We start from the raw sequence: 8912 nt of genomic DNA, 5'->3' as shown, positions 1-8912 counted from the left end.
CTGCCAAGATGTATTCTAGGTTGTGGGGGGTGTGTGTGTGTGTGTGTATGGAGAGGAATATATATATATATATATAAAAATGGAAGACTGTACTGGAACAAAGAAAAGGGATGAAGTTTTACTTATTAAATATAAAATGACACTTTAAGGCAACATTGGGTTTATTTACTGCCACTTATTCTTACAAGATACCCTTGGTGTTCTGACCTGCACTAATAAAGTTCAGTATCATGAGTTGAGAGGAGGGGGGGGAAAAAAACTTGATCCTCTGAAATAGCCATGTATTTATTAGCGGTTCACCATGATGGTGTGCTTCTGTTAATACTGGGCTAGTTTTTTATTGGGGGGGGAGAAACAAAACCTGTTGTCTTTAATAGTAAGAGCTTGGAGTCTTTAAAGGGAACTGATATTAGCCTACTGCATAAGAATTTATTTAAGCTAGCTGACATGATGTAAGCCTGAGCATCTTTCATAAAGAGGCTTCAGAAGAGGAGCAACGCTTATTGTGGCAAGCTGGCTTGAATCACAAATAAGGATCAAATGTTCATATACTAAAACCAGACTTGCAGAGATGCTGAGCACAGGTCATAGCTCACCACTGAAGAGAACACAGGACAAAAATGTACTGCAGAGCGGATGGAAAGAAACCATAAAATGAACAGATTATTTCAACCCATTTAAAAACTGAAGATGTGGTTTAACTGATCAATGGAGCAAGACAACCATGCAAGAGCACTCTTCTGTCATTTGTCGAGCTGGACAGAGAATCAGTCCAATCACATACAACTGCTGGTTTTTGGTTCAGTTTGTATTTAAATAGTGACATGATGAATCTACAGATTTTATTTATCAAACAGTAACTTGCAATGGTAAACTCAAATTGTCTGTTAGCACTTCCTCAGCCTCATTTTAACATGAAAATGTTACAGTGAGTTTGCAGGGCATGAATGAATCCTGGAATGGCCCAAGTTTAAATGATATGGACTATGTGCACTTCATTTTTTAATTTTTTTTTCTTTAACATGAATGAAATCACTGTTACTCTAGCAATAAGGCAGCTTTATTCTGACTGAAGAACAGATTAGGGAAGGGGTTACCTGTTGTTTTATTTTGCTAAGAACGTTGACTTGATACTTTTTGTCAAATTCTTGATTATAGTCAAACTCAATGCATCTCTCTCATATGGTTAATTCAGTGGTTTAGTGACTCAACCCATTCAGATACCTTGTGGAAGAAAATGGGTTGGTTGTGTTCAAACCATAACGTTGAGTTATATGAAATTAGGCATGCATACAGTGTGCTGAGCATCAGCCCTATTGGCTTTTGCATTTTTCCATCCATCCATGTTTTACATGATCTCTGCTCCTATGTGTGTATGTTGGGGTTTTTTGTTTTGTTTTAGGGTTTTTTTTCTTCAATTCATGCTGGTGTTTGTCCTCCTAACAACAATCCTTCACTACAACCTCAGATTATGATGCTTTTGTTCATTTTCCTGTAGATAAGATGACTGTAATTTTCTATAACACTGAAGACAGAAAGATAAGGGAACATTATTTTTTCGTTTCTAAGATTTCTTCTATTTCATCCTGCCCCTGCCAGCTTTCAAATGTTTTCAAGCTGTGGGACTGACTATTAGGGTTTGTATCGCTAGTCAAGTCATCATTTGATTATTTAACTGGATGTTAAACTGTTATGCCGAAAATCAATTAACATGTACAGATCAGTTTTTGTTAGGATTATATTAAGTTTGATTTGATTGTACAGATCTGTTAGGAAAAAAAAATAAAAGTTCTTGAAAGTGGTTTCAAATTGTCTGGAAGCGCCTCGTTTTCTGTTTTCTTGTAGTATAAATTGTTTATACTGCTTTGGCATCATCTCAGAGTGTAGTGGTTAACACGCACTGAGCATGAATCACAAAGATAACCACCGTTGTGATATTCATCATCTGAGGTCTAAGATTATGTCAAGCCAGCTAAGAAAGTTTGGCTTTGTTGAACTTAGTTTGTTGTATACTTGAATGGAACTGATACCATTGACTGATTCCCACGCTCACCTAAATCCAATTCTGGGACAATATAATTTAGTTTATACAGTCCCAATCAAAAGTTTACCCAGATAGCAAGGAAACATTGAAACAATGTTGAGTCAATATCAGGCGACGTCATTGAAGCAACGTTGAAGTGTGACGTTGACCCAACATCACTCTTGCACCCATTTTTAACGTTGAAACAACGTCAGGTTTTGATGTTGAATCAATGTTGAAACCTGACATTGATTCGACGTTATATTTTCTAACACTGTTGACATTGAAACAATGTCAGATTCTGATATTGAAACACTGTTGAGATATGGTATTGATTTTCCACCTCTTTCGCACAGTTGCTTTTTATTGAAAAAAAACCCAAAAAAGGTCAATAGACATGTATCATTTGCAAAATACTTTATTAAAAGACAAAGTTTCCTATTTACATTTCTATGTTTCACGTCACTTTTTATTATTTACTCCGGGATGGGGATGGATGATGTGCTTCCTGCGCGCCACCCGTACGATCTGGAGCATATCTGAGCCATTTCTGGACTGCTTGAGCAAAGACCAACTCAGACATAGAGTTCGCCCCTACCTGCTGCGCCAGGCCATCTAGGACAAAAAATAGACACACACACAAAAAAAAGGGAATTAGAGCACATGAATAAGCTCTTGTTAATTGTCTTCAGCAGGGAGAAAGTATGTAAACTCCTAGGCTGATAAACATGAAAGTCACCAGGCGGAAATCAGCAAACTGCCGCATTTGATTCCCAAAGAGCTATAAGCTGAAAATGTGATATGTCTTAGCATGGTGTGCCGTGTATCCTTTAAAAAAAGAAAAAGAAAACATGGGTCCTCGGGCTGTACAAAGTGTACAACCCGAGGACAAAACAAGCCGAAGACCAAAGACTCCATCTCCAGATTAACCGGACATGAAAGTCTTGTTATTAAGAAAGACAAAGTAATATAGCAAAAAACAGACATAGGAAATGTGAAACGCACCCAGCACATCAATTGATCCCTTTATTGTTCACTTTAGGCTCATAAAACTACAATAAATGTTAAAACTTACCAAATATGCATCTGCACAGTGCTGTCTCTTTAAATGCCCTTTTTTGCTTTGTCTGGTCCTTGTTTTTTTTCCCCTGTCCAGTTGAGTACAGAGGCCAGCTCCTTTGTAATGGCATAAACCATTACACGGCGGACTCGCACCTCCAGTGTGGTCCAGCAGCACCAATCAACGCAAAGCGTCTCACCTATAGACACATTTTAAGAGATGGAATTAGCGAGTCTCATGTCTTAAATGTGTATGCAAGTGCTTGTGTGTTTACTTCATGTAATTGATGATAGAAACATGTCATTTGGTTTTCCCTAAAGCCTGATTTTCAAGTCATACAAAGAATAAACCAAAGTATTGGCAGTGCAATGTATTTCTATTCCCTTTTGTTGGATATTCATTTGTTAGTTCTTGTAACTGCTAAAAGTGTTTACTAGTTTTTGCCTGTCACATATATTTGTTATACCATGTAAACTGTGAAATTCCAAGATTTTCAAACTTGCCTTGTAATAGTGGCTTCACAGAGTCTCTGGAATCTACAGGAAAAAAAAATCACAACAAGATGACATTCAGGAGTATAAACTGGTGTTTTGAAGATAAGAGTACAATGACATTGTGATGCAGCTTTAAAGCTTTTTTAAAAGCATACCATCTATAGGGAAGACATCAGACTCTACATGCTGGCGAGATCGCAAAGCTGTGTCGGTTTGTGCCGGAGTGGCGAAAGGTGCCGGAAGCTGGGTGGGGCATTATGATGGTTGCTATCAGTGGGCTGGGGGGCAGACTGCGGAGTGATGAGGGCAGTTTAGAAAAAGATAATTTTTTAAGTATTTAAGAATACAGACAACTTGTCAAAAAAGTTTCCTCGTGTCAGACACAGATATGTACACAGACACTAGACAGTATTTTATTACCTGGTATTTTCACTCGAGGGGCCTGGGGAAACCGTTTTTTTGTAGGCTTTCCCCACAAAAAAACTCATCCTCTGAGTCCGTATATGTGTACAGGGGATTTGGTCTAAAGAAAAGAAATTAAAAACGGTCTTAAGTAATTGTAAATATGCTTTTGGCATATTGTTTCCTAAAGTTAGTTTGATTTCTAACAACACACACAGGAAACAGAGACGTGCAAGAAGGTACAGTATACAATGAATTTTTGAAGTGCACAAGTGTACACGGCTTTGCATTTTTAAAAAGTTTACAAACTTCCACTTTTTGGACTATATTATGTGGTGATATTGCAGTATGCAAGCACCACAGATATGTATAAAAGACAAGATCATAAATACTTAACAATCAAAGATATGTTTGTGAATATAAAGGTTTTACTTGTGCTTTCTTTTAAGACTGGTCTGGGTTTCTTCTTCGGACTGAAGGTCAGACGTATCACAGCGTTCACGTGGATATCTCTGAAGACTGCGTTCTGCTTCGTGAAATGTGCCTGGAAATACAAACACAATGTACGGCCAGACATACATTACGTGTGGACAAAAGGTGCAAACGCATAGAAAAATCAGCGGTTTCAAAAATACGCTGGTACGTGTGGACGTAGCCTTATTCATTATTCAAGGCACAAACGGAAAGTCATGTACGCGTGCAACGTAAAGTTAGGTGAGCGTGCAACGTACAGTCACGCATGCTGCGTGAGCATTCAAACTGAGTCTCAAGTTTTCGTGTGCGAATTGAAGCGAGTGCTCTCCAATCATCAAAAGTAACAAAGTCATTGAACACGTTTATACAGTTAACTTTACGTTTATCAATCATATATCACAGATTTAGAATTTTTTGTAGTACTAAGCAACTACAGAGCGAAAGTCTGGGTCAAGCGCCGAGGCGACGGCAAGAACAAAGGAAACCTCGAAGCGTTAAAGCTAGCTTTGTAAGGGAATATAACGAAGAAATTATGAAACGAAAATGTTTTCTTTGTTGATATACTTTGTTCGCAGTGCAATTTATTTGTTGCCGGATTGTAAGAAGTAGACACAATTTAAATAACAGTAAAAAAAAAACTCGTTAATGTACAACATTAACAAGTTTTTTTTTACTGTTATTCAAATGCAAACATGGAAATACCGAGTAGGAAAAAAAAATCATTCATTCTTACCTTATACTAATCATGGTGCAGGCCAGTGCAGTGCATGAACTGATGCCTTCTCCGGTCAATTCCGCTGAGAGTAAATTAAATGTCCCGCTCTACTGTAGAAGACAATGAATACCGGGGGAGGGGGGGGGTGTACCAATGTGAGAGGGGTGCTGCGGAATAGTCCAAGTGATTTTCCGGTCAACTATACATAAATTGCACGTAGACACGATTTTTTAAAGCTGGTGAACTAGACCAAGTCATTGATAACAAATGAACAATAAATCTACTTTCTCTGGTACTTTATACCCGATCAGTTGCAATGCAATTTAATGCTCAACTACAAATCGATGGTTTTTGATGGTGACCGGAGCCGAATGATCGTCAACTATAAATAGACGTTTTCTCGATGTTGTTGTTGTCACCTGGTCGACTATAAATAGATCAAATATCAATGACAAAAAAACAACGGTGAATCAACATCGTTACAACATCTCTATAGTAAGACCGTCGGTTTACCACAGTATTTCAACGTTGTTACAACATTGGCATTTCAACCCCGACCATATACGACGGTTCGGATGAAAAATCAACATAGATTCAATGTCGTCTTGCTATCTGGGAAGACTTGAAAAGACATCTGAAAAATGGCAAAAAAAAAAAATCATACTTTGCATGGTTGGAGCTTAAGGATCCACGTAGAGCTTCAGCATGCAACAAGAAGAAATGGGAGTGAGACAAAACATTTTTTGAGCATGAAATTTATTGAAAACATTTAAATTGAAACAGGCTGTTTTACAGCTGATCAAAAGTTTAGGACCATGTGCTTTTAAAAGGCTAAATCAGTGCAAAAATGTGAATTCATTGTCATTTTCTGTCAGGTAGTCACACTGTCAGGATGTTGTGATGGCAAAGGCAAAAAAGCTTTCCCTTTTTGAACGTGGTCGGGTTGCTGAACTGCAATAGCAGGGTCTCTCACAACGCACCATCATTGCTGAGGTGGGACACAGTAAGACAGTAATTTGGATCTCCAAAAGTTGATTCTGTTCATCTGGACGTAGTGTTTTCAGTGGGAGAAACGTTTTGTCACTCATCCAAGTGACTTCTTCAGTCATTGAAGACTGAAGAAGCTACATCCAGATGAACAGAATCAACTTTGGAGATTTACTTACCTGGATGATTGAGCATGCATCAAGAAAGTAATTTGGAATTTCTTAAATGATCCTGAGGGTTATGGAATAAAAAGGTCAAGCGGAAGACACCAAAATTTCACCAGCACTGAGATGGAGGATCCAGTTTGCTGTCTGTCAAGAAACTGGCTGATCCTCAACCCAAATTAAGGCCTTGACTGGTGCCGACTGCAGCCCCATAGACATCAGACAGCATCTGAGACCGAATGGCTTCAAAAACATAAAACGTCTTCAAAGGCTTTGTCTCCTTGAACGCCACAAAACTGACCGTTTGGACTTTGCACCAAACATGAGACATGAAAGGTGGAAGAAAGTTTTATTCTCTGTTGAGGAAAATTTAACCTTGATGGTCCTAATGGTTTCCAAGGTTACTGGCATTACAAGCAAATCCCAACAAAGATGTTTTCTACACAACACAGTGGAGGGGGCGCCATAATGGTCTGGTTTGCTTTTTCTTCAGTGGAACAGTGGAGCTTCAGGAAGTGCAGGGGCATCAAACGGCCGCTAGCTATGAAGAGAACATCCCTCATGACTGAGGGCCCTCATCTGTGTGGTAACGACTGGTTTTTTCAACAGGACAACGCTATAGTACACAATGCCCACAGGACAAGGGACTTCTTCCAGGAGAATACCATCACTCTTTTGGACCATCCTGCGTGTTCCCCTGATCTAAATCCATTTGAGAACCTTTGGGGACGGATGGCAAGGGAAGTTTACAAAAATGGACAACAGTTCCAGACAGTAGATGCCCTTCGTGCAGCCGTCTTCACCACCTGGAGAAATGTTCCCATTCACCTCATGGAAACGCTTGCATCAAGCATGCTGCAATTAATTTTAGATGTGATCAACAATAACGGTGGAGCTACTCATTACTGAGTTCATGTTTTGAACTCTGATTGCTGTTTTGGGGGGTTTATGGGTTTTTTTGGAGGTGTGGTCCTAAACTTTTGATCACCTGTAAAACAGCCTGTTTCAGTTTAAGCGTTGTTTATGATAAATTGCATGCTTAATAAAAATGTTTTTTCTCACTCTCATTTCTTCTTGGACCTTGTTAAGATCCAACCATGCAAAATATGATTTTTTGCCATTTTTCAAGTGGTCTTAAACTTTTGGTCAGGACTTATCAGACGCTGCCAGGTTGCACCTCAGACTCAAGGAGCTCAGTGATGCCCTGGTCCACATGTGGGAGGGGATCCCCCAAGACACCATGTGTTACAGTCCCTAAATTTAAGTATCATCTCATGAGGATTTGGGTCAGGCATGATACATACAAGCATGTGGGGTCCATACAAAGTACTGTGCAACATTTTAAGTTGTGGCAACGCTGGATCTTTTTTTTTTTTTTTTTTTTTTTTCACTTCAATTTTCAAGGTGTCTTTGAATTCAGCCCTCTGTAGATTGATCACTTTAATTTCCTGACTTTTGTTCCTAACATTATCCAGTCCATATACAACATGATTCCTCCCACCCCTTTACGATCTGATGTGTTTTGTGAAATTGTTTGTTTGAAGTGATTGATAGTTTATGGATAGTGAAAAATATAACAACAAGAGTAACAGCTCAATGTGGTTGAAAGTTTGAATCTGAAACAAAAGGTTGTGAATAATCAGCTAAAATAGTTCGCCCAACGTTTTAAGAAATAGAGCTAAAACTATCGATGATAAAGGACGAAAGAGTTAAAAAATATTTGTGTTAGATACCAACATCTAGTTGAAACTGAATAAACCAAAGGATGGATATTTTGATCCCAAAAGGTGACTGCTGAATTCTTTTGACGTACAATTGTGAGCAAAATTAAGTCATACAGTCTGTTCCTCAAAATGTTAATACCCACAAGTCAGACAAGCAACAGCCAAGCCTATGTTAATTATTCAGTTAATAGTAGCTTTGAGTCTCTGGCCAATCTTGTTAAAAAAAAAAAAAAAGAAAAAAAAAAAGACCATCAGCTCGTTTGAAACTTGAAACTTGTTAAACAAATTCACGATGTTTATTGTTATTTTGCATACCAGTTCATGATGTGGTTTCAGGTAAGTTATGAACCCCAGGCTGGGAGACAGAAACTATGATGTTTTGCTCTTCAAACACAAGATTGGTCGCATCTGAAAATCTTGATTTAAATTGACGCTTTTCCGGTCTTTCCACATTTCTTTCTGTTCCATAAGCTACTTCAGCTCAAATTTATCTGTTTCGGTCTTGCAATATCTCAAATACACATTTTTCATCATGTAAGACATCGAAAGACATTATGATGAAAGAAATTTTCAATCTACACCAGAGTTACACTCCACAAATAAGATAACTCTTTGTTGTCACTGCACAGTCATACTTAGTACAACGAAACTGGAAAACTGTCCCATGTCGGCACTAAGCACTACTAAACACAACATGGAAGAAACTGAAGTTGGTGGAAATATGTTTGGGTTTTTTTTGTAAATTACCTTCCCTGTTAACACTTAAAGTAATTGATATATTATTTCTTAAACGTTTTAACAAATAATATTGCACAGGTATGGGTATGTCTTTTAGTTTGAAGAGCAGTTTATTTCATAGCTAACGTAAT

General features: G+C 38.2%; 1 long non-coding RNA gene across 1 annotated transcript; it reads right to left on the bottom strand.

Moving 5' to 3' along the window:
- Positions 1-2425: 2425 nt before the first annotated feature.
- On the bottom strand, positions 2426-5298 carry LOC134640783 (uncharacterized). The gene is made up of 7 exons (XR_010095486.2): positions 5187-5298; positions 4412-4523; positions 3998-4100; positions 3733-3867; positions 3587-3619; positions 3099-3282; positions 2426-2638 (listed from the first exon to the last, which is right to left on the bottom strand). It is a non-coding gene; the product is annotated as an uncharacterized LOC134640783 (long non-coding RNA).
- Between the last annotated feature and the right edge of the window lie 3614 nt (positions 5299-8912).

Source organism: Pelmatolapia mariae, linkage group LG14 (assembly GCF_036321145.2).
Source record: "Pelmatolapia mariae isolate MD_Pm_ZW linkage group LG14, Pm_UMD_F_2, whole genome shotgun sequence".
Classification (NCBI taxonomy): Eukaryota; Metazoa; Chordata; class Actinopteri; order Cichliformes; family Cichlidae; genus Pelmatolapia; species Pelmatolapia mariae.
The sequence above is the reverse complement of the archived record's forward strand: the minus strand, read 5'-3'. Positions and strand labels throughout refer to the sequence as shown.